Genomic DNA, 25,737 nt, shown 5'->3' on the forward strand with positions numbered 1-25,737 from the left:
TTAATAGTTTCTCACCATTTAAAAAATATTCTGCTTTTTTATTCTTCCTACCAAAGTGAATAACCTCGCATTTCTTCACATTATTCTCTATCTCCCTCCTTATTGCCCACTCACTTAACCTGTCTAGATCCCTTTGCAGGCTCTTTGTGTCCTCCTCACAGCTTACTTTTCCACCTAGCTTTGTATCGTCAGCAAATCTGGATACATTGTCCTCGGTCCCTTCATCTAAGTCATTAATATAGATTGTAAATAGCTGAGGCCCAAGCACCCCACTAGCTACAGCCTGCCAACCGGAAAATGACCCGTTTATCCCTACCCGCTGTTTTCTATCTGTTAGCCACTCCTCTATCCATGCTAATATATTACCCCAACCCCAGGATACCTTATCTTGCGTAGCGTTGTGGTTGTTGGAGGTCAATCATCTCAGCCCCAGGACATTGCTGCAGGAGTTCCTCAGGGCAGCGGCTCACCACCACCTTCTCAAGGGCAATTAGGGATGGGCAATAAATGCTGGCCTTGCCAACGACGCCCACATCCCAGGAACAAATAAAAATAAAACCTTTTACATGGCACCTGATTGAATGCCTTTTGGAAATCCAAATATACGACATCCACTGGTTCCCATTTATCTACCCCGCAAGTTACATCCTCAAAATACTCCAATAAATGTGTTAAACACAATTTCCCTTTCACAAAAACCTAATCATATGATTTTCTGAGTGCATTGTTACCACTCCCTTAATAATGGATTCCAACATTTTCCCGATGACTGATGTCAGGCTAACTGGCCTGTCTTCTCTCTCCCTCCTTATTGTGGATGATTGCACTGACCTTACGGCCTTGATGGAATCTTGGCTACAGGTGATAATACAATCCTCCTTAATGCAGCCTCCCCGCCTGGCAGCACCTTCCACCACTTGCCCCGCCTAAACCGCTGTTGTGTCAATCATTAAAAACACATCACCCCAGATGGGACTCAAACCCACAATCCCTGGCTTAGGAGGCCAGTGCCTTATCCATTAGGCCACTGGAGCTGAATACACAATGTAACCCGCCTGAGGGCAATTGACCGCTCTGAAATGTGACATCTGCCTCCGTTTCAGAGTCTTCGAAAGTTCAGCAGAGATGGGAGCTATTTTCACCCATCAAATCTGTCACTGCTCGCGCCATACCAGAGCCACCTACAACAACAACTTGCATTTATATAACGCCGTTAACATAGTAAAATGTCCCAAGGCGCTTCACAGGAGCGATTATCAAATAGAATTTGACACCGAGCCACATGAGATATTAGGACAGGAGTCCTAAACCTTGGTCAAAGGGGTAGGTTTTAAGGAACATTTAAAGGAGGAGAGAGAGGCAGCGAGGCGGAGATGTTTAGGGAGATACCATGCCCACTTTCCATTCCCCGACCCTGCCCGCTCTTTGTTTTCATCAGTGAGCCCTGAAACTTTGCTCAAATTTGATTCCCAATTCCTGGCCTTCTCCGCCATCAATACTACACTGCTCCACTGGGCTCCACTGGAATACACTGTAAGACTCAGCTGCTGTGACTCTGATCTTCTACTCAGTTGCTGCAGTTTGAAGGTAACTTTGTCCAGTTTACAGCCCATCAACCATCGCTGCTGTTTCCTGCTGAGTCTGTGACTGTCCCACTGGTTTATTTTGCTGCTGTCTGGGTCCTGGCCAGAAATTCACTCTCCTGGGCCAACGTCCATTTCTCCACTGTTTCCGCATCTTATGCTGGCCTCCAACTTCACCACCGCTTTCTGCCCCACAACGATTCTCCAACATTTCCACGGAAATACATCCAGCGTACCTCTCAGTTACTCTGGATTGTGATTGTTGGAGGTCAATCACCTCAGCCCCAGGACATTGCTGCAGGAGTTCCTCAGGGCAGTGTCCTAGATCCAACCATCTGCAGCTGCTTCATCAATGACCTTCCCTCCATCATTTTCTTTCCTTGAGATACTTATCCAACTCCCTGTTGAAAGTTAAGATTGAGTCTGCCTCCACCACCCTTTCAGGCAGCGCATTCCAGATCTTAACCATTCGCTGCGTAAAAACGTTTTTTCCACTGATGGGTGAGACTAGAACTAGGGGGCATAATCTTAGAATAAGGGGCTGCCCTTTCAAAACTGAGATGAGGAGAAACTTCTTTACTCAGAGGGTAGTAAATCTATGGAATTTGCTACCCCAGAGAGCTGTGGAAGCTGCAACATTAAATACATTTAAAATGGAGATAGACATTTTCCTAGCAGATAAGGGAATTAGGGGTTACGGGGAGAGGGCAGGGAAGTGGATGTGAGTCTAGATTCAGATCAGCCATGATCCTATTGAATGGTCGAGCAGCCGTGTGGCCTACTCCTGCTCCTATTTCTTATGTTCTTATGTCGCCTTTGGTTCTTTTGCCAATCACCTTAAATCTGTGCCCTCTGATTCTTGAATATCTCCAACTTACGAGAGTCTAACCACCACCCCTTGATATTCAACAGCATTACCATCGCCGAATTCTGCAGTGAGTGTCTCACCTCCTGACTCCCCAAAGCCTTTCCACCATCTACAAGGCACAAGTCAGGAGTGTGATGGAATACTCTGCACTGGCCTGGATGAGTACAGCTCCAACAACACTCAAGAAGATTGACACCACCCAGGACAAAGCAGCCCGCTTGATTGGCACCCCATCCACCATCTTGAACATTCACTCCCTCTACCACCGGCACACCGTGTGCCATCTACAAGATGCACAGCAATAACTTGCCAAGGCTTCTTCGGCCGCATCTCCCAAAGCCAGGGCTGATGTCAGGCTAACTGGCCCGTCTTCTCTCTCCCTCCTTATTGTGGATGATTACATTGACCATATGGCTGTAATGGATTCTTGGCTGACAGGTGATAATACAATCCTCTTTAATGCAGTCTCCCCGCCTGGCAGCACCTTCCACCACTCGCCCCACCTAAACCACCGTTTTATCAATCATTAGAGAACACATCACCGCAGATAGGGATCGAACCCACAATCCCTGGCTTAAGAGGCCAGTGCCTTATCCATTAGGCCACTGGGGCTGAATACACAATGTAACCCGCCTGAGGACAATTGACCACTCCGAAATGTGACATCTCCCTCACAGTTTCAGAGTCTTCGAAAGTTAAGCACAGATAGGAGCTATTTTCACCCATCATATCTGTCACTGCTCATGCCATACCAGAGCCCTCTACAATGACAACTTGCATTTATATAGTGTAATGATCAGTAAGCTGTCATTCTGGAATGGTACACTAGGTGGTGCTGTATGTATATAAGAGTGGGCTACCCATGATGCACTAGGCTACCCACAAGGCAGCAGTCAAGATGGAGGCCTCTACAGATACTGTGCCTAGTCCACATGTACTGAATAAAGTGTCTAGCAAAAGCTAGCTGTTCTTAATAAAAATGACTCGTTATTAATGAACATAACATGGTACCAGGATTGGTAAGATCTGCTGAATATTGTGCAACGCGACATGGAGAATTTGAAGCCACCAGAGCGTTTGAAACTCACAGGAAATATCGACTACAATTGGCAGACTTTTAAACAACAATTCGAACTCTACATTGCTCCCATCGGATTCGGTATGAAGCCAGATGCAAGGAAAATAGCGTTGCTGCTCATGGTTGCAGGTCCACAGGCGATAGAGATATTTAATACATTTGTATTTAATCCAGAGGAGAACAGAGGAAAATTAGACGATGTGCTAAAGAAGTTTGATACACATTGTTGTCCCAAAAAGAATGAAACCTATGAGAGGTACATCTTCTGTTCTCAGACACAGCAGCAAAATGAGACTTTTGATAGCTTTATAACTGATCTGAAACTGAAAGCACAGACATGTAATTTCTCTGAGCTGAAAGCATCCATGATTCGTGACCAGATTGTGTCATAGAGTCATAGAGTCATAGAGTTTTACAGCACAGAAAGAGGCCCTTCGGCCCATCGTCTCTGCGCCGCCCATCCATCCCTGTCCAGTCTAATCCCATTTTCCAGCATTTGGTCCATAGCCTTGTATGCAATGGCATTTCAAGTGCCCATCCAAATGCTTCTTGAATGTTGTGAGGGTTCCTGCCTCTACCACCCTTTCAGGCAGTGAGTTCCAGATTCCAACCACCCTCTGGGTGAAAAAGTTCCTCCTCAAATCCCCTCTAAATCTCCTGCCCCTTACCCTGAATCTATGCCCCCTTGTTATTGACCCCCCTACTAAGGGGAAAAGTTCCTCTTTATCTACCCTATCTATGCCCCTCATCATTTTGTACACCTCAATCAGGTCCCCCCTCAGCCTTCTTTGCTCCAAGGAAAACAACCCCAGCCTGTTTAGTCTTTCTTCATAGCTGAGGCGCTCCATCCCAGGTAACAACCTGGTGAATCTTCTCTGCACCCTCTCCAAAGCAATCACATCCTTCCTATAGTGAGGCGACCAGAACTGCACACAGTACTCCAGCTGTGGCCTCACCAGCGTTTTGTACAGTACCATCATAACCTCCCTACTCTTATATTCTATGCCTCGGCTAATGAAGGCAAGTATCCCATATGCCTTTTTAACCACCTTATCTACCTGTTCCGCTGCCTTCAGGGATCTATGTACATGTACACCAAGGTCCCTCTGACCCTCTGTACTTCCTAGGGTCCTACCACTCATTGTGTATTCCCTTGCCTTATTTGTCCGTCCAAAATGCATCACCTCGCACTTTTCAGGGTTAAATTCCATTTGCCACTTTTCTGCCCATCTGACCAACCCGTTTATATCGTCCTGTAGCCTGAGGCTTTCCTCCTCGCAATTTACCACCCCACCAATTTTCGTGGCATCTGTGAACTTACTGATCATACCTTTTACATTCTCATCCAAATCATTTATGTAGATCACAAACAACAAGGGACCCAGCACCGATCCCTGAGGTACCCCACTGGACACAGGCTTCCAGTCACAAAAGCAACCTTCGACCATCACCCTCTGCCTCCTGCCACTCAGCCAGTTTAGGATCCAACGCGCCAAGGCACCCTGGATCCCATGGGCTCTTACCTTCTTGACCAGTCTCCTATGCGGGACTTTGTCAAAAGCTTTACTGAAGTCCATGTAAACCACATCCACAGCATTTCCCTCATCCACCCCCCTAGTCACCCCCTCGAAAAATTCAATCAGATTTGTCAGACATGATTTACCCTTGACAAAGCCATGCTGACTATCCCCGATTAATCCTTGCCTCTCCAAGTGGAGACTAATTTTGTCCCTCAGAATTTTTTCCAATAATTTCCCTACCACAGATGTTAGGCTCACTGGCCTGTAATTCCCTGGTTTATCTCTGCTACCCTTCTTGTATAATGGTACTACATTAGCTGTTCTCCAGTCCTCTGGTACATCCCCTGTTCCATCATGTTTGGTATTCATGATAAAAAAAAGGTCAGGGAACGTCTGTTGAGAGAAACCGAACTAACATTGGAAATTGCTGTGAAAATATGCCACGCCAGCGAGCTAGCTCGAAAGCATGCGAAGACTTTCAGTGAAATCAATAATGATGCGATTGTAATGAGTGATAATGCTGCTGTCGGTGCTGTGTCCTACAAGGGGAAGAAACGTGGGCAGAACAGAAATGAAAAGCAATCGGAGGATTAAATTTTTAATTGTAAACGCTATGGTTACAAACACCAGTTAAGAAAATGCCCAGCGTTTGGAAAAATGTGCACAAAGTGTAATGGAAAGAATCACTTTGCCAAACAATGCTTTTCAAAACTAAAAACAAAGAAAGGGCAACGAGTTAATGTGATTGAGGACACTGATTTAAGTGAGACATTTTTTGTATGAATAGTGTCATGTGACAATGTCAAAAATGATACAGAAAATGTGCAGCCCTCAGATATGGACAATGCTGAACATAAAATTAATGCAGTAAAAGAGGACAAATGGATGATCCGACTGTAGATAAATGGAGCATTAGTTACATTGAAACTGGACACTGGGGCAAAAGCAAATTTAATCAGTATGAGTGACATTAAAAACATGAAAGAAAAGCCCAAAATACAGAAAAAGTCAGTACTACTGAAGGACTATAATGGACAGAAAATAGATAGCTTAGGTGCATGCAGACATAAAGTGACAGTCAAAGACAAAGTGCATCATCTCATGTTTTCTGTTGTGGATGAAGGACTTCATTCACTACTGGGTGACAAAGCTTGTGAGGACTTAGAGCTGGTCAAGAGAGTATACCGTATAAACTGTGCCATAAGCAGACCAGATGACTCAGTGGATTCTGTAGTAAATAATTTCCAGGATGTGTTCAAAGGATTTGGAGTTCTACCATTCACTTACAAGATCCAGCTAAAGGAAGATGCTCAGCCAGTGGTACATGCTCCACGAAGAGTTCCAGCACCCCTGCGTGACCGGCTCAAGAATGAACTGGACAGAATGACCACACTAGGAGTCATCAGGAAAGTCGAAGAGCCAACAGACTGGGTTAACTCCATGGTATGTGCAAAGAAAAAGAACAATGATCTAAGAATATGCATGGATCCAAAGGACTTAAATGCAAACATAAAACGTGAACACTACCAGATTCCCAAGCAAGAAGAAATCACCAGTGAAATGTCAGGTGCCAGATACTTTACAAAGCTCGATGCATCACAAGGATTTTGGCAACTAAAACTGGATGAAGAGAGCACCAAATACTGTACCTTCAACACACCATTTGGCAGGTATTGTTTCCTCAGAATGCCTTTTGGGATAATATCTGCATCTGAAATCTTTCATAGAGCGATAGAACACATAATTGAAGGCCTGGAAGGAGTTCGGGTCTATGTTGATGATATCATCATCTGGGGCTCCACACTGAAAGAACACAATGAGAGACTGAATAAAGTGCTACAGAGCATACGCCGGAATGGACTGAAGCTCAACAAAGCCAAGTGTCAGTTTGGTGTCCAGGAAGTCACTTTCCTAGGAGATAATCTATCTGGTAAAGGAATAGAGCCAGATATGGAAAAAGCAAACGCCATACTCAAAATGCCCCGACCCACTGACGAAAAAGGAGTGCTATGCATCATGGGGATGATAAACTTCATTGGAAAGTTCATTCCTAACTTGTCAGCCAAGACAGCCTGTCTGCGAGACCTGCTACGTAAAACAAATGAGTTCGCATGGACAGAAAGACATGAACAAGAGTGGATAAACCTCAAAACAGTGCTGACAACCACACCTGTACTCACCTTCTTTGACCCAACAAAAAGAATCAAAGTGTCAACGGATGCATCAAAAGATGGCCTAGGTGCGGTCTTGCTACAAGCAGAGGGTGAAGATTGGAAGCCTGTTGCCTATGCCTCCAGGTCTATGACTGATACTGAGTGTCGATACGCCCAGATTGAAAAGGAATGTCTAGGCTTGGTAGTTGGACTAGAAAAGTTTCATGGCTACATATATGGACTTCCCACCTTCACAGTTGAGACAGACCACAGCCCATTGGTTGCCATCATAAAAAAGAACCTGAATGAGATGTCTCCAAGGATTCAACGACTCATGATGAAGCTGCAAAGATATGACTTTGAACTGATCTACACACCAGGCAAATACATAGCGTTAGCAGATGCACTATCCCGAGCACCCACAATGAGTCATGTGAGCTGTACTGAAGAAGACGTGGATGTTCATGTGAGTATGGTCACTGCTGCGCTGCCCGTGTCAGACACAAAATCAAAGCAAATAGCAGAAGAAACAGTAAAAGATACAGTATTACAAACAGTAATAGAGAACATTCATCATGGTTGGCCAAAAGGTTCCTGTCCAAAGTACTATCACATCAGGTCAGAGTTAAGTGTCGCAAGTGGACTATTACTAAAACAGAACAGAATAGTCATTCCACAGGCTCTACGTCAAGGCATGCTCAAAAGTATTCATGAGGGACACCTCGTAATTGAAAAATGCAAAAGGAGAGCAAGAGACACTGTTTATTGGCCTGGCATAAATAAGGACATTGAGAACATGATAGGCAAATGTGAGACATGTCAGAAACACCAAAACAAACAAGCAAAGGAACCAATGATAGTAGCTGACATACCAACAGCACCATGGCAAAAAGTTGGTATGGACCTTTTTCATTTAAATGGTAAAGACTATCTAATAGTGATTGACTACTATTCTAACTATCCTGAGATGGCGCTGCTCTCAAGCACCACAGCAAGCAGTGTCATAATGCATGTGAAATCCATCTTCGCCAGACATAGAATTCCCAGGATTGCCGTTAGCGACAATGGTCCGTGCTTCAACTGTAAGGAATGGCAACAGTTTGCAGCACATTATGACTTTCAACACATCACATCCAGTCCTTTCTATGCTCAGTCGAATGGTAAGGCAGAGAAAGGTGTTGAAGTTCTCAAGCAGCTGCTGAAGAAAGCGACAGAAAGCAAGTCTGATCCTTATCTCGCCCTGCTGAGCTACCGAGCCTCACCTTTAGACTCTGGTTCTTCACCTGCTGAGCTCCTAATGGGTCGCAAGTTGCGTACCACGCTACCCTGCTGTGCAAAAGAAAAGCAGAGTAAGGAACTGAGACAGAGACTTCAACTGTTAAAGCTGAAACAGAAATCACACTTTGAAAAGTCATTCAAAACTCTGAAACCATTGACAAGGGATGATGTTGTCAGGATTGAGGATCCAGATGCATGGAACAGGAAAGCTACAGTTCTTGAGGAAGTAGGACCAAGGTCATACGCTGTTAGAACTGAGGAAGGACAGATTCTCAGGAGGAACCGCCGTTCCCTCCTAAAAACACAAGAGACTATCGAAGAGCAAATCGATGACAATGCCACAACTGAATCTTGTCACTCACCACCAGAACAATCAAACACAAATACACATACAGGCTCTCATGAAAACACATCAGACTTACCTGTGCTGAGAAGATCCACACGTGAAGTAAAAAAGCCTGATAGACTTAATCTTTGAGTACAAAGAAAACTACATTGAAAATGCATTGACTGTTGAAGATGTTTATGTTGTTATTGATTGATATTGATTGATACTGATTTTGTTTAACCTCAAAGAAAGGGGGATGTAATGATCAGTGACCTGTCATTCTGGAATGGTACACTAGGTGGTGCTGTATGTATATAAGAGTGGGCTATCCACAATGCACTAGGCTACCCACAAGGCAGCAGTCAAGATGGAGGCCTCTACAGATACTGTGCCTAGTCCACATGTGCTCAATAAAGTGTCTAGCAAAAGCTAGCTGTTCTTAATAAAAATGACTAGTTATTAATGAACATAACATTATAGCACCTTTAACCTAGTAAAATATCCCAAGGTGCTTCACAGGAGCCATTATCAAACAAAATTTGACACCGAGCCACATAAGGAGAGATTAGGTCAGGTGCCCTAAACCTTGGTCAAAGAGGTAGGTTTGGAGGAACATTTAAAGAAGGAGTGAGAGGTAGCGAGGCGGAGATGTTTCGGGAGATACCGTGCCCAGTGTCCATTCCGCGACCCGGCCTGGTCTTTGCTTTCATCAGTGAGCCCTGGAACTTTGCTCAAATTTGATTCCCAATTCCTGGCCTTCTCTGCCATCAATACTACACTGCTCCACTCGACTACTCAGATCTTCTATTCAGTTGCTGCAGTTTGACGGTAACTTTGTCTAGTTTACAGCCCATCCCCCATCGCTGCTGTGTCTGTGACTGTCCCACTGGTTTATTTTGCTGCTGTCTGGGTTCCTGGTCAGAAATTCACTCTCCTGGGCCGATGTCCATTTCTGGATCTTATGGTGGCCTCCAACTTCACCAGTGCTTTCTGCCACACAACACTTCTCCACATTAACACCTCCAGCGTACCTCTCGGTTATTCTGCCCTCCCAAATCCCTTCAGAATGTCTGTCAACTTGCAAACACTGCCCTGACCATCTACAAGTTTATTCTGGATGGTTGCATTGACATTCTGGGCCTTGACGGCAATATCATAGTGCCAATCTTAAAAATACATCACCCCAGATGGGACTCGAACCCACAATCCCTGGCTTAGGAGGCCAGTGCCTTATCCATTAGGCCACTGGGGCTGTATACAAAGGAATGAAAATCATGAGACTTAAGGGTCAGTTTGTGACCGCCAAATAATTATTTACAGGGCAAATTATTCTCACCGCAGACAGAAAATCTTTGATTAGGATTTAAAATGCACATCAGCTGCTGTGACTCTGATCTTCTATTCAGTTGCTGCAGTTTGAAGGTAACTTTGTCTAGTTTGCAGCCCATCCCCCATCGCTGCTGTTACCTGCTGAGTCTGTGACTGTCCCACTGGTTTATTTTGCTGCTGTCTGGGTTCCTGGTCAGAAATTCACTCTCCTGGGCCGACGTCCATTTCTGGATCTTATGGTGGCCTCCAACTTCACCAGTGCTTTCTGCCACACAGCATTTCTCCACATTTCCACAGAAATACCTCCAGCGTACCTCTCAGTTACTCCGCCCTCCCAAATCCCTTCAGAATGTCTATCAACTTGCGAACACTGCCCTGACCATCTACCAGTTTATTCTGGATGGCTGCATTGACATTCTGGGCCTTGACGGCTATATCATAGTTGTAGTGTATGTGCTTTTAAGAGCCCCAGGTGTGCTGTAATGCCGGTAATGGCCACTCGGGCTATATAAGCCTGTATATTGTGTATATCCGTTAGAACCCCCCCCCCAGACTTTGCTTAGTAAACAGCTATGAACCAACTCCTGTCTTCAGTGTCTCTATCAACACACGGACACTACAGTGGCGACGAAGTGGAAACGGACTTACCTGCAATTCGGCAGCACCTCAAGAACATCGATTCCTCGGGCGTCCAGAAGACTCAAGAAAGTGAGAGAAGCTGTGGTTTCACCAGCTGGCCAAGCTGGTGGCAGGTACTGCGCTAATCCTTCCTGGGCGTCAGGCTGGGGCTCCAGCGGCTGGCTCTACAGATAAGACAGGCAGCGAAATCGGAGGCAAGCAATAACGGACTGGGAGGGAGCACTCGGGAGACGGCCGGCGCTGCAAGCAGGTCGGCGTTCAGACCTGGAGAGAAAGCCCGGCGGGAACGAGTCTCCAACTGTGAATAAATTTTAAAAAGAGAACGGAAACCGCGGGAAACAGCGTTGTCATCGGCAGCAGCGGCGGGAAAGCGCGGGAAGCGCCATATCTTTTCTGCAGAACAGAAAGAAAAGCGTGGGAAGCGCCATATCTTTTCTAAGATGCCTAAGTCTGGCAATATTGATGCTTTTGATAGCGAAATAGAGGATTGGACCACATATGTGGAAAGAGTAGAGGTATATTGCACTGCAAATGGAATAGAAGATGAAAGAAAAAGCTTCAGTACTGCTGAACCTAATGGGCGCAAAGGCATGCGGGCTGTTACGAAATGTAATCACTCCAGCCAAACCAAAGGACAAGAATTTTAAAGAAATTGTTGATACCCTGCAGGAGCACTTAAACCCAACACCGCTGCTGATAGCGGAATGATTCAAATTCTCCAAGAGAAATCAACACAAGAATGAAAGTAACGCTGATTACCTCACCGAATTAAGAAAGCTATCAAAGTACTGCCAATTCGGGGCAGGACTAGCAGATTATCTTCGAGACAAATTCGTCTGCGGTCTCTTAAGTGAAGGAACACAAAAAAGGCTGCTTTGTGAAAAAGATTTAACACTGGACAAGGCTTTCAGTATGGCTGTATCATACGAAGCAGCAGCAAGAGGAGCTGCAGAGATACAACAAAAGACACAGGACTTCGGCACCCATGAAATGACACAGGGTTTCGAAAGATGTTATCGCTGCGGCAGATCCACCCATAACCAGAGGGACTGCTGGTTCAAGGACAAAGCATGCAGGCAATGCGGAAAGGTTGGACACATTGCACAGGTATGCCGATCTGGACAAAATAAATCCACAGACAGAAAAAAAAAAATCAATAAAGAAAAGTACAGAAAGGTACAAATGATGACGGACAGCAGCTCCGAAGACCAGAAAAGCGATAGTGACTCTGAAAACAAGAGACTAAGCTGTCTCAAATTACATAATGTACTTGCCAAAGATGATTACCAAACCATTTGGGTTACCCTCACGATAGCAGGGTCCCCAGTTAAAATGGAACTAGATACAGGATCAGCTCTAACCGTAATAAATCGACAGGATTACGAGAGGCTATTTCCGCATATACCTTTAAAAGACGCATCCATTATCTTAAAAACATATACGGGGCAGAAAGTATACCCCAAAGGAAAAATAAGGGTGCCTGTTGTATACAACGGCAAAGAAATACAAAAGTTGTATTTATACATTCTACAAGATGGTGGTCCACCGTTGTTGGGACGTGAATGGATCAGAAAGATACGTTTAGACTGGCACTCCATTCAGGCACTGACGGTGACCAGTAAGGAAAAAAACAGTGATGACATCATACCTAAACGATTAAAAGACACCTTGGCCAACGCCAAAGAAGTGTTTCAATAGAAACTAGGAACCTTGAAAGGCATCACCGCCTCAATAAAAGTGGAAGATGCAGCAATTCCCAAGTTTTTTAAGGCAAGACCGGTGCCATACGCAATTCGTCCAGCAGTCGAGGCAGAGCTGGGGAATTTGGAAAAGGCAGGCATATTATCCAAAATAGATTGGAGCAAGTGGGCAACACCCATCATTCCAGCCATGAAGAAAGCATTGAATAATGATAAATCTGAAGAACAGAGAAAAATTCGCATCTGTGGAGACTTCAAGGTGACTGTAAACCCGGTCCTTCACACAGTACAGTATCCTCTTCTGAGGAGGGAAGATATTTTCACCTCACTATCCGGAGGGAAACGTTTCACCAAAATTGACTTGGCACAGGCATATCTACAGATGGAGGTTGAAGAGGCCTCTAAAAAATATCTCACGATAAATACACACAAAGGTCTATACCAGTACAATCGACTGGTTTTCGGTGTAGCATCCGCTCCAGCTATCTGGCAAAGAGCTATGGAGCAAGTCCTCCAAGGGATTCCGGGTACTCAATGCTACCTAGACGACATCCTTGTAACAGGAGAAAACGACAACGAGCACCTTGCCAATTTGGAGCAGGTGCTCACTAGGCTGAGAGAACGGGGCCTACGAGCAAATCACCCCAAGTGCGAATTTTTCCAAAATCAAATATCATATTGTGGCCACATAATTAATAAGGAAGGGTTGCATAAGTCACCTGAAAAAATTGAAGCGGTCATAAAAGCCCCAGCACCTGAAAATGTTTCACAATTAAGGTCGTTCCTGGGATTAATAAATTACTATCATAAATTTTTACCGAACTTATCAACTCTTCTACACCCTCTTAATGAACTGCTACAAACAGGAGTGATTTGGAAATGGAACGAAGACTGTAAACGTGCCTTCCATAAATGCAAAGGCTTAATCACATCCGAAGAAGTTTTGGCTCATTACAACCCATCACTGCCAATCAGACTGGCGTGCGATGCATCCCCTTACGGCATAGGAGCAGTATTATCGCATAAATTCCCTGATGGCTCAGAACGGCCGATAGCTTTTGTGTCATGCTCATTAAACTCAGCTGAGCGTAACTATGCCCAAATCGACAGGGAGGCACTCAGCCTGATATGGGGAGTGAAGAAATTCAACCATTACTTACACGGACAAAAATTTACCTTGTTGACTGATCATCAACCCCTCATCTCCATATTCAACCCTAAAAAGGGTGTTCCCATTATGACAGCGCAAAGGCTACAGAGGTGGTCCCTTTATCTAGGGGCACACCAATACAACATAGAATACAAAGGATCAAAACAGCATGGGAATGCTGACGGTTTATCGCGCCTACCGTTGCCAACGGTAGAAGAGACACCTACAGTAGCCCCAGTGGAGATGTTCCACTCTACCATTGTGGAATGTCTACCAGTAACAAATTCTGCCATTGAAAGGGAGACGAGAAATGACCCGACTCTCTCACGGGTCTACGATTTAACAGTGAAGGGATGGCCGGCACATGGCGAACCACTGTTGCCAGCATTCTCGCAAAGAAGAGAACAGCTGTCAGTGTGCCGAGGAACCTTGATGTGTGGATCCAGAGTGGTGATTCCACCCAAACTCCAGGATAAAGTGCTAAAGGAGCTTCACGAGGGGCATCTGGGTGGAGTGAAAATGAAGAACCTAGCCAGGGCGTTTGTATGGTGGCCAGGTATCGATGGAGACATCGAAGAAATGACCAAGAGCTGCCTAGGATGCCAGAAGGCCCAAAACGCTCCACCACAAGCCCCTCTACATCCATGGGAGTGGCCCTCATCTCCCTGGCAAAGGGTACACATCGACTTTGCTGGTCCATTTATGGACTCAATGTTCTTAATCGCGGTTGATGCACACTCCAAGTGGCCGGAGGTAATAAAGATGTCCTCCACCACCACGGAAAAAACCATCACAGTATTAAGGACCATATTTGCCAGGAATGGGCTGCCGGAACAGATCTGTTCTGATAATGGACCGCAATTTGTGTCCGAAGAATTCAGGAAATTCTGAAAAACAATGGGGTTAAGCACTACACGTCCGCCCCATACCATCCCGCCACCAATGGATTGGCTGAAAGGTTTGTCCAGACCTTCAAGAAGGCCATAAAGGCCATGGGTAATGAAGACATAAAACTTCAACACAAGGTGGATAACTTCTTATTCGCATACAGGAATGCAACACATATGGTTACCAACCAAACTCCCGCCATGATGTTCTTCAATAGAAACCTAAGATGCCGGCTGGATTTGGTCAAGCCCAACATCAGAAGGGACGTGGAGAACCGGCAGTTTCAAGGCATGAATGAAAGGCCAACTAGAACCTTCCAGATAGGTCAACAAGTTTTAGCCCGGGACTACCGTACCGAGAAATGGCAGCCTGGAACTATCTGCACACGACTAGGACCACTGATGTATACCGTGGACATTGGAGAAAGCATAATAAGGCGCCATGCTGACCAAATCATAGACTCATCCGAAAAGGGACAACCTACACCACAACTCTATACGTCTAACGATGAAGTAGAGATACCCATATCTACCTCCGATCCGGTGATACTGGAACCCGATGAACCCGACACTGGCATTCAAGCCGAATCAGCCTTGCCAAAAGAACCTACTGCACCACCAGAAACTACTACACCACCGAGGCGTTATCCGGACCGAGTCACGAAGCCTCCTGAGAGACTGACTTATATTTGATTAACTGCAGCAATGTGTAGATTATTTTTCTTATAACATGTAATTAATAATTACTTAAAATATGATGTACTGGTTAACTAAAAGGGGAGGAATTGTAGTGTATGTGCCTTTGAGAGCCCCAGGTGTGCTGTAATGCTGGTAATGGCCACTCGGGCTATATAAGCCTGTATGTTCGTTAGAACCCCCCGCCCCCAGACTTTGCTTAGTAAACACCGATAAACCAACTCCTGTCTTCAGTGTCTCGATCAACACACGGACACTACAATAGTACCAATCTTAAAAATACATCACCCCAGATGGGACTCGAACCCACAATCCCTGACTTAGAAGGCCAGTGCCTTATCCATTAGGCCACTGGGGTTATACATAAAGCAATGAAAATCATGAGACTTAAGGGTCAGTTTGTGAACGCCAAATCATTATTTACAGGGCAAATTATTCTCACCGCAGACAGAAAATCTTTGATTAGGATTTAAAATGCACATTGTTGGGTGGCTAATGAATCGATTCACCACATTCTTCCCATGTGGCCCGAATACTATGGTAGGTAATCAATCAAACCCAAACTGCACAGCCAGAGTAAAGTTTGTACAGGACACAATTTCAAACTTTGCAAATGACACAAAACTTGGAAGTGCAGTGAACAGTGAGGAGGATAGTGATCGACTTCAAGAGGACATAGACAGGCTGGTGGAATGGGCGGACATGTGACAAATGAAATGTAACGCAGAAAACTGATACATTTTGGTAGAAGGAATGAAGAGAGGAAATATATACGAAAGGGTACAATCCTAAAGGGGTGCATAAACAGACAAAACTAGGGGTGTATGTACACAACTCATTGAAGGTGGCAGGGCAGGTTGAGAAAGCAGTTAAAAAAGCTTACGGGATCCTGGGCTTCATGAATAGAGTTGTAGAGTCATAGAGTCATAACGGCACAGAGGGAGGCCATTCAGCCCATCCAGTCCGTGCCGGCTCTCTTTAGAGCAATCCAGTCAGTCCCATTCCCCCGCTTTATTCCCATAGCCCTGCAAGTTTATTTCCCTCAAGTGCCTATCCAGCCTCCCCTTGAAAACATTGAGTGTCTCCACTTCCACCACTTCCGTCGGCAGCAAGTTCCAGGTCATCACCATTCACTGTGTAAAAAAGTTTTTCTCACACACCCCCTGTATCTCTTGCCCAATTCCTTAAATGTGTGCCCCCTAGTCCTTGTACCATCAAGTAGTAGGAACAGCCTTTCCCCGTCTAGCCTATCCAAACCCGTCATAATCTTGTACACCTCTATCAAATCACCCCTCAACCTCCTTTGCTCTAACGAAAACAAATCCAGCTTCTCCAACCTGTCCTTATAGCTAAGATCCCCCATCCACGGAACCATTCTCGTAAATCTCCTCTGCACCCTCTCAAGGGCCTTCACATCCTTCCTAAATTGTGGTGACCAGAACTGGATGCAATACTCCAGTTGTGGTCCAACCAGCGCTTTATAAAGGTTCAGCATAACTTCTCTACTTTTGTACTTAAAACCTAAAACCTCTATTTATGAAGCCCAAGATCCCGTATGCTTTGTTAACCACTCTCTCAATATGTCCTGCCACCGAGGTATAGAGTAGAAAATCGTGGAAATTATGATGAACCTTTATAAAACACTGGTTCGACCCCAACTGGAGTATTGTGTCCAATTCTGGGCATCGCACTTTAGGAAGGATGTGAAGGCCTTAGAGAGGGTGCAGAAAAGATTTACGAGAATGATTCCAGGGATGAGGGACTTTAGTTATGTCGATAGACTGGAGAAGCTGGGGTTGTTTTCCATAGAGCAGAGAAGATTGAGAGGAGATTTGATAGAGGTGTTCAAAATCATGAGGGGTCTGGACAGAGTAGATAGAGAGAAACTGTTCCCATTGGTGGAAGGGTCGAGAACCAGAGGACACAGATTTAAAATGATTGGCGGAACAGTCAAAGGCGACGTGTGGAATAACTTGTTCACTCAGGTTGGTGGAGGCAGATTCAATCACGGCTTTCAAAGGGGAATTGGATAAGTACCTGCAGGAAAAACATTTGCAGGGCTACGGGGAAGGGGCAGGGACAGTGGGACTAGCTGAAGTGGTATTGCAGAGAGCCGGCACGGGCTCGACGGGCCGAATGGCCTCCTTCAGTGCTGTAACCATTCTATGATAACCTTTTGGTCACCTGTCCTAGTATCTCCTTATGTGGCTCGGTGTCAAATTCTGTCTGATAATCGCTCCTGTGAGCCCCTTGGGGCGTTTTACTACTTAACAGACGCTATATAAATGCAAGTTGTTGCTGTAGATGGCTCTGGCACGGCACGTGAGCAGCGGCTGATATGATGGGTGAAAATAGCTTCCCTCTATGCTTAACTTTCCAGGATTAGGGAAATGTGAGGAATTTCATAGCGGTCAATTGTCCTCAGGTGGGGTGCTGTTTGTATTCTGCCCCAGTGGCCTAATGGATAAGGCACTGACCTCCGAAGCCAGGGATTGTGTGTTTGAGTCTCATCTGGGGTGATGTGTTTTTAATGATTGACACTATGGCGGATTAGACGGGGCAAGTGGTGGAAAGTACAGCCAGGCGGGGAGGCTGCATTAATCGTAACTTGTGAGCCAAGTTTCCGTCAAGGCCGTGGTGTCAATGCAATCATCCGCAATAAGCTCAAGGGTGGTAAAGGCCTTGTGGACAAGTGGATCAACATTTCGAGGAAGTGGGAGCAGGAATTTGGGAGGGCCGAGTAACCAAGAAGTTTGCTGCAGGTATTTCTGTGGAAATTTCCAGGGCTGACTGATGTAAACAAAGAGGTGGATGGTCAGTGGGCCCAGGTAACTTTAAACTTGTAGCTTGGGCTAGAATGCAACCACACAGGATCGTACCTATCAGCCAAGGTCCCAGACTCCTCCATCACCATCCCTGGGTATGTCCCGTCCCACAAGCAGGACAGACCCAGCAGAGGTGGCGGCCCAGTGGTACACAGACAGGAGGGAGTGGCCCTGGGAGTCCTCAACGCTGACTCCGGACCCCATGAACTCTCATACCATCAGGTGGACTTCAATGTCCATCGCCATAAGAACATAAGAAGTAGGAGCAGGAGTTGGCCATACAGCCCTTCGAGCCTGCTCCGCCATTCAATAAGATCATGGCTGATCTTCGACCTCAACTCCACTTTCCCGCCCGACCCCATATCCCTTGTTCCCCCGAGAGTCCAAATATGTATCTATCGCAGCCTTGAATATAGTCCACGACTCAGCATCTTTCGGGGCAGAGAATTCCAAACATTCACAACCCTCTGAGTAAAGAAATTCCTCCTCATCTCAGTCTTAAATGGTCGACCCCTTATCCTGGGATTGTGACCCCTGGTTCTAGACTCTCCAGCCAGGGGAAACAACCTCTCAGCATCTACCCTGTCAATCCCACTCAGAATCTTATATGTTTCAGTGAGATCACCTCTCATTCTTCTAAACTCCAGAGAGTATAGGCCCATTCTACACAATCTCTCATCATAGGACAGCCCTCTCATCCCAGGAATCAATCTAGTGAACCTTCGTTTCACCGCCTCTAAGGCAATTATATCCTTCCTTAGGTAAGGAGACTAAAACTGTGCCCAGTACTCCAGGTGTGGTCTCACCAAAGCCCTGTACAATTGTAGTAAGACTTCCTTACTCTTGTGCTCCAACACCCTTGCAATAAAGGCCAACATGCCATTTGCCTTCCTAATTGCTTGCTGTACCTGCATGCTAACTCTCTGTGTTTCCTGTACGAGGACACCTAAATCTCTCTGAACACCAACATTTAATAGTTTCTCACCATTTAAAAAATATTCTGTTTTTCTATTCTTCCTAACAAAGTGAATAACCTCACCTTTCCTCACATTATTCTCTATCTCCCTCCTTATTGCCCACTCACTTAATCTGTCTAGATCCCTTTGCAGGCTCCTTGTGTCCTCCTCACAGCTTACTTTTCCACCCAGCTTTGTATCGTCAGCAAATCTGGATACATTGTCCTCGGTCCCTTCATCTAAGTCATTAATATAGATTGTAAATAGCTGAGGCCCAAGCACCCCACTAGTTACAGCCTGCCAACCGGAAAATGACCCGTTTATCCCTACCCGCAGTTTTCTGTCTGTTAGCCACTCCTCTATCCATGCTAATATATTACCCCAACCCCAGGATACCTTATCTTGTGCAGTGTTGTGGTTGTTGGAGGTCAATCACCTCAGCCCCAGGACATCGCTGCAGGAGTTCCTCAGGGCAGCGGCTCACCACCACCTTCTCAAGGGCAATTAGGGATGGGTAATAAATGCTGGCCTTGCCAACGACGCCCACATCCCAGGAAGAAATCAAAATAAAACATTTTACGTTGCACCTGATTGAATGCCTTTTGGAAATGCAAATATACAACATCCACTGGTTCCCATTTATCTACCCTGCTAGTTACATCCTCAAAATACTCCAATAAATTTGTTAAACACAATTTCCCTTTCACAAAAACCTAATCATATGATTTTCTAAGTGCATTGTTACCACTTCCTCAATAATGGATTCCAACATTTTCCCGATGACTGATGTCAGGCTAACTGGCCTGTCTTCTCTCTCCCTCCTTCTTGTGGATGATTGCATTGACCTTACGGCCTTGTTGGAATCTTGGCTACAGGTGATAATACAATCCTCCTTAATGCAGCCTCCCCGCCTGGCAGCACCTTCCACCACTTGCCCCGCCTAAACTGCCGTTGTGTCAATCATTAAAAACACATCACCCCAGATAAGACTCGAACCCACAATCCCTGGCTTAGGAAGTCAGTGCCTTACCTATTGGGCCACTGGGGCTGAATACAGAAGATAACCCGCCTGAGGGCAATTGACCGCTCCGAAATGTGACATCTGCCTCAGTTTCAGAGTCTTCGAAAGTTCAGCAGAGATGGGAGCTATTTTCACCCATCATATCTGTCACTGCTCGCGCCATACCAGAGCCACCGACAACAACAACTTGCATTTATACAGCACCTTTAACCTAGTAAAATATCCCAAGGTACTTCACAGGAGCGATTATCAAACAAAATTTGACACCGAGCCACATAAGGAGATATTAGGACAGGAGTCCTGAACCTTGGTCAAAGAGGTAGGTTTTAAGGAACATTGAAAGGAGGAGAGAGAGGCAGCGATGTTTAGGGAGATACCGTGCCCACTGTCCATTCCCCGACCCTGCCCACTCTTTGTTTTCAGCAGTGAGCCCTGGAACTTTGCTCAAATTTGATTCCCAATTCCTAGCCTTCTCTGCCATCAATACTAAACTGCTCCACTGGACAACTCAGCTGCTGTGACTCTGATCTTCGATTCAGTTGCTTAAGTTTGAAGGTAACTTTGTCCAGTTTGCAGCCCATCCCCCATCGCTGCTGTGTCTGTGACTGTCCCACTGGTTTATTTTGCTGCTGTCTGGGTCCTGACCAGAAATTCACTCTCCTGGGCCGACGTCCATTTCTGGATCTTATGGTGGCCTCCAACTTCACCACTGCTTTCTGCCACACAACACTTCTCCACATTAACACCTCCAGCGTACCTCTCGGTTACTCTGCCCTCCCAAATCTCTTCAGAATATTTATCAACTTGCGAACACTGCCCTGACCATCTCGGAGTTTATTCTGGATGGTTGCATTGACATTCTGGGCCTTGACGGCTATACCATAGTGCCAATCTTAAAAACATATCACCCCAGATGGGACTCGAACCCACAATCCCTGGCTTAGGAGGCCAGTGCCTTATCCATTAGGCCACTGGGGCTGTATGCAATGCAATGAAAATCATGAGACTTAAGGGTCAGTTTGTGACCGCCAAATCATTACTTACAGGGAAAATTATTCTCACCGCAGACAGAAAATCTTTGATTAGGATTTAAAATGCACATTGTTGTGTGGCTAATGAATCGATTCACCCCATTCTTCCCATGTGGCCCGAATACGACGGTAGGTAATCAGTCAAACCCAAACTGCACAGCCAGAGTAAAGTTTGTACAGGACACAATTTCAAACTTTGCAGATGACACAAAACTTGGAAGTGCAGTGAACAGTGAGGAGGATAGTGATAGACTTCAAGAGGACATAGACAGGCTGGTGGAATGGGCAGACATGTGACAAATGAAAGTTAACGCAGAAAACTGATACATTTTGCTAGAAGGAATGAAGAGAGGAAATATAAACTAAAGGGTACAATTCTAAAGGGGGTGCATGAACAGACAGAACTAGGGGTGGATGTACACAAATCATTGAAGGTGGCAGGGCAGGTTGAGAAAGCAGTTAAAAAAGCTTACGGGATCCTGGGCTTCATGAATAGAGTTGTCGAGTCATCGAGTCATAACGGCACAGAGGGAGGCCATTCAGCCCATCCAGTCCGTGCCGGCTCTCTTTAAAGCAATCCAGTCAGTCCCATTCCCCCGCTTTATTCCCATAGCCCTGCAAGTTTATTTCCCTCAAGTGCCTATCCAGTCTCCCCTTGAAAACATTGAGTGTCTCCACTTCCACCACTTCCGTCGGCAGCGAGTTCCAGGTCATCACCATTCACTGTGTAAAAAAGTTTTTCTCACATCCCCCCTGTATCTCTTGCCCAATTCCTTCAATCTGTGTCCCCTGGTCCTTGTGCCATCAACTAGTGGGAAGAGCCTTTCCCCGTCTAGCCTATCCAAACCCGTCATAATCTTGTACACCTCTATCAAATCACCCCTCAACCTCCTTTGCTCCAATGAAAATAAATCCAGCTTCTCCAACCTGTCCTTATAGCTAAGATCCCCCATCCACGGAACCATTCTGGTAAATCTCCTCTGCACTCTCTCAAGGGCCTTCACATCCTTCCTAAATTGTGGTGACCAGAACTGGATGCAATACTCCAGTTGTGGCCCAACCAGCGCTTTATAAAGGTTCAGCATAACTTCTCTACTTTTGTACTCAAAACCTAAAGCCTCTATTTATGAAGCCCAAGATCCCATATGCTTTGTTAACCACTCTCTCAATATGTCCTGCCATCGAGGTATAGAGTAGAAAATCGTGGAAATTATGAAGAACCTGTATAAAACACTGGTTCGACCCCAACTGGAGTATTGTGTCCAATTATGAGCACCGCACTTTAGGAAGGATGTGAAGGCCTTAGAGAGAGTGCAGAAAAGATTTACGAGAATGATTCCAGGGAAGAGGGACTTTAGTTACGTGGATAGACTGGAGAAGCTGGGGTTGTTCTCCTTAGAGCAGAGAGGATTGAGAGTAGATTTGAGAGAGGTGTTCAAAATCATGAGGGGTCTGGACAGAGTAGATAGAGAGAAACTGTTCCTATTGGTGGAAGGGTCAAGAACCAGAGGACACAGATTTAAGATGATTGGTGGAACAACCAAAGGCGACGTGTGGAATAACTTTTTTACTCAGCGAGTGGTTAGGATCTGGAATGCACTGCCTGGAAGGCTGGTGGAGGCAGATTCAATCACGGCTTTCAAAGGGGAATTGGATAAGTACCTGCAGGAAAAACATTTGCAGGGCTACGGGGAAGGGGCAGAGACAGTGGGACTAGCTGAAGTGGTATTGCAGAGAGCCGGCACGGGCTCGACGGGCCGAATGGCCTCCTTCTGTGCTGTAACCATTCTATGATAAGCTTTGGGTCACCTGTCCTAGTATCTATTTATGTGGCTCGGTGTCAAATTCTCTTTGATAATCGCTCCTGTGAACCCCTTGGGACGTTTTACTACTTTACAGACGCTATAAAATGCAAGTTGTTGCTGCAGATGGCTCTGGCACGGCACGTGAGCAGCGGCAGATATGATGGGTGAAAATAGCTTCCCTCAGTGCTTAACTTTCCAGGATTTGGGAAATGTGGGGAATTTCAGAGCGGTCAATTGTCCTCAGGTGGGGTGCTGTTAGTATTCAGCCCCAGTGGCCTAATGGATAAGGCACTGACCTCCTAAGTCAGGGATTATGTGTTTGAGTCTCATCTGGGGTGATGCGTTTTTAATGATTGACACTATGGCGGATTAGACGGGGCAAGTGGTGGAAAGTACAGCCAGGCGGGGAGGCTGCATTAATTGTAACTTGTGAGCCAAGTTTCCGTCAAGGCTGTGATGTCAATGCAACCATCCGCAATAAGCTCAAGGGTGGTAAGGGCCTTGTGGACAAGTGTATTGACAATTCGAGGAAGCTGGAGTAGGGATTTGGGAGGGCCGAGTGACCAAGAGGGTTTATGGAGGTATTACCGTGGAAATTTCCAGGGCTGACTGACGTAAACAAAGAGGTGGGTGGTCAGTGGGCCCAGGTAACTTTAAACTTGTAGCTTGGGCTAGAATGCAACCACACAGGATCATACCTATCAGCCAAGGTCCCAGACTCCTCCATCACCATCCCTGTGTATGTCCCGTCCCACAAGCAGGACAGACCCAGCAGAGGTGGCGGCCCAGTGGTGCACAGACAGGAGGGAGTGGCCCTGGGAGTCCTAAACGCTGACTCCTGACCCCATGAACTCTCATGCCATCAGGTGGACTTCAATGTCCATCGCCATAAGAACATAAGAAGTAGGAGCAGGAGTCGACCATACAGCCCTTCGAGCCTGCTCCGCCATTCAATAAGATCATGGCTGATCTTCGACCTCAACTCCACTTTCCCGCCCGACCCCATATCCCTTGTTCCCCCTAGAGTACAAATATCTATCTATCGCAGCCTTGAATATACTCCACGACTCAGCATCCACAGCCCTTTGGGGTGGAGAATTCCAAAGATTCACAACCCTCTGAGTGAAGAAATTCCTCCTCATCTCAGTCTTAAATGCACGACCCCTTATCCTGAGACTGTGACCCTTAGTTCTAGACTCTCAACCCAGGGGAAACAACCTCTCAGCATCGACCCTGTCAATCCCACTCTGAATCTTATGTGTTTCATTCTTCTGAACTCCAGGGAGTATAGGCCCATTCTACACAATCTCTCATTATAGGACAGTCCTCTCATCCCAGGAATCAATCGAGTGAATCTTCATTGCACTGCATCATAAGGCATGTATGTCCTTTCTCTGATAAGGAGACCAGAACTGTGCCCAGTACTCCAGGTGTGGTCTCACCAAAGCCCTGTACAATTGTAGTAAGACTTCCTTACTCTTGAGCTCCAACACCCTTGCAATAAAGGCCAACATGCCATTTGCCTTCCTAATTGCTTGCTGTACCTGCATGCTAACTCTCTGTGTTTCCTGTACGAGGACACCTAAATCTCTCTGAACACCAACATTTAATAGTTTCTCACCATTTAAAAAATATTCTGTTTTTCTATTCTTCCGAACAAAGTGAATAACCTCACCTTTCCTCACATTATTCTCTATCTCCCGCCTTATTGCCCACTCACTTAATCTGTCTAGATCCCTTTGCAGGCTCTTTGTGTCCTCCTCACAGCTTACTTTTCCACCTAGCTTTGTATCGTCAGCAAATCTGGATACATTGTCCTCGGTCCCTTCATCTAAGTCATTAATATAGATTGTAAATAGCTGAGGCCCAAGCACCCCACTAGTTACAGCCTGCCAACCGGAAAATGACCCGTTTATCCCTACCCGCTGTTTTCTGTCTGTTAGCCACTCCTCTATCAATGCTAATATATTACCCCCAACCCCAGGATACCTTATCTTGCGTAGCGTTGTGGTTGTTGGAGGTCAATCACCTCAGCCCCAGGACATCGCTGCAGGAGTTCCTCAGGGCAGCAGCTCACCACCACCTTCTCAAGGGCAATTAGGGATGGGCAATAAATGCTGGCTGTAGTGTATGTACCCGTCTACCTTTAAGGGAACTATTGAATGTAACCGTTCACCTTTAAGAGGACTACTTTCGGGTGGCACTATTTGTTTGGCTTCTGTATACTGTAATACCGATAGTGACCACACAAGTATATAAGTGTTGTGGCATGATTGCTGGGGCAGATTCGCCCGGACCTTCGAATAGTAAAGACCTGTTTGTTTGTTACTTCTGGAGTCTGTGTATTTATTAACTGCACAACCCACAGACTTTACAGTGGCGACGAGTTCGATCGTACCCTGCGGCAAGACTACCAAAAGCAACGAAGAGCGTCGAAGAGAGACAACCGCCCTCGTCGTGCTACCAAAAGAAAACACGAGGCTGCAACAACAGAAAGCAGGAACACTAACAACAAAAGCTGTATCAGCAACAGGCACTGACTACCCTTCTGCCACGGTGCGGAGTGAGCCGACCAGCAAGAAACAAGGCGGCCGACGAAACTGTGAGTAGGGGAAGGTGTAGAAGTATCCGGAGGATAAGGGCAGAGCACTCGACCTCGTTCGAGGGGGAGCTGTGCCGGCCAAAAGTCGGGTCCAACGGCGTCGGGTGACAGCCGGACCGCGATCGGCGGGAAAACTCCGGGCAGCGACCGCAGCCACGAAGCGCTGAGCCTGCGAGTAGGCGCGGGAAGAGAAACCCAGCCGCAGCCGGGGAGGGAAAAGCCGGTCTGCGAGAGGGCTGGGGAGGCGAACGGGAACCGTGCGGGTGAGAGCCGGGTGCGGAGCGAGAG

General features: G+C 46.1%; 4 non-coding genes across 4 annotated transcripts; all 4 read right to left on the minus strand.

Annotated features, from left to right (window-relative positions):
- Positions 1-961: 961 nt before the first annotated feature.
- On the minus strand, positions 962-1,034 carry trnar-ccu (transfer RNA arginine (anticodon CCU)). Its single transcript has one exon. It is a non-coding gene; the product is annotated as a tRNA-Arg (tRNA).
- Positions 1,035-9,987: 8,953 nt separating this feature from the next.
- Positions 9,988-10,060, minus strand: trnar-ccu (transfer RNA arginine (anticodon CCU)). The gene has a single exon. It is a non-coding gene; the product is annotated as a tRNA-Arg (tRNA).
- Positions 10,061-15,494: 5,434 nt separating this feature from the next.
- Positions 15,495-15,567, minus strand: trnar-ucu (transfer RNA arginine (anticodon UCU)). The gene has a single exon. It is a non-coding gene; the product is annotated as a tRNA-Arg (tRNA).
- A 5,349-nt stretch (positions 15,568-20,916) lies between these two features.
- On the minus strand, positions 20,917-20,989 carry trnar-ccu (transfer RNA arginine (anticodon CCU)). Its single transcript has one exon. It is a non-coding gene; the product is annotated as a tRNA-Arg (tRNA).
- Positions 20,990-25,737: the final 4,748 nt, after the last annotated feature.

This window comes from Somniosus microcephalus, chromosome 28 (genome assembly GCF_052327205.1).
Source record: "Somniosus microcephalus isolate GS21.2 chromosome 28, FLI_Smic_1.0, whole genome shotgun sequence".
In the NCBI taxonomy this organism is placed as follows: domain Eukaryota; kingdom Metazoa; phylum Chordata; class Chondrichthyes; order Squaliformes; family Somniosidae; genus Somniosus; species Somniosus microcephalus.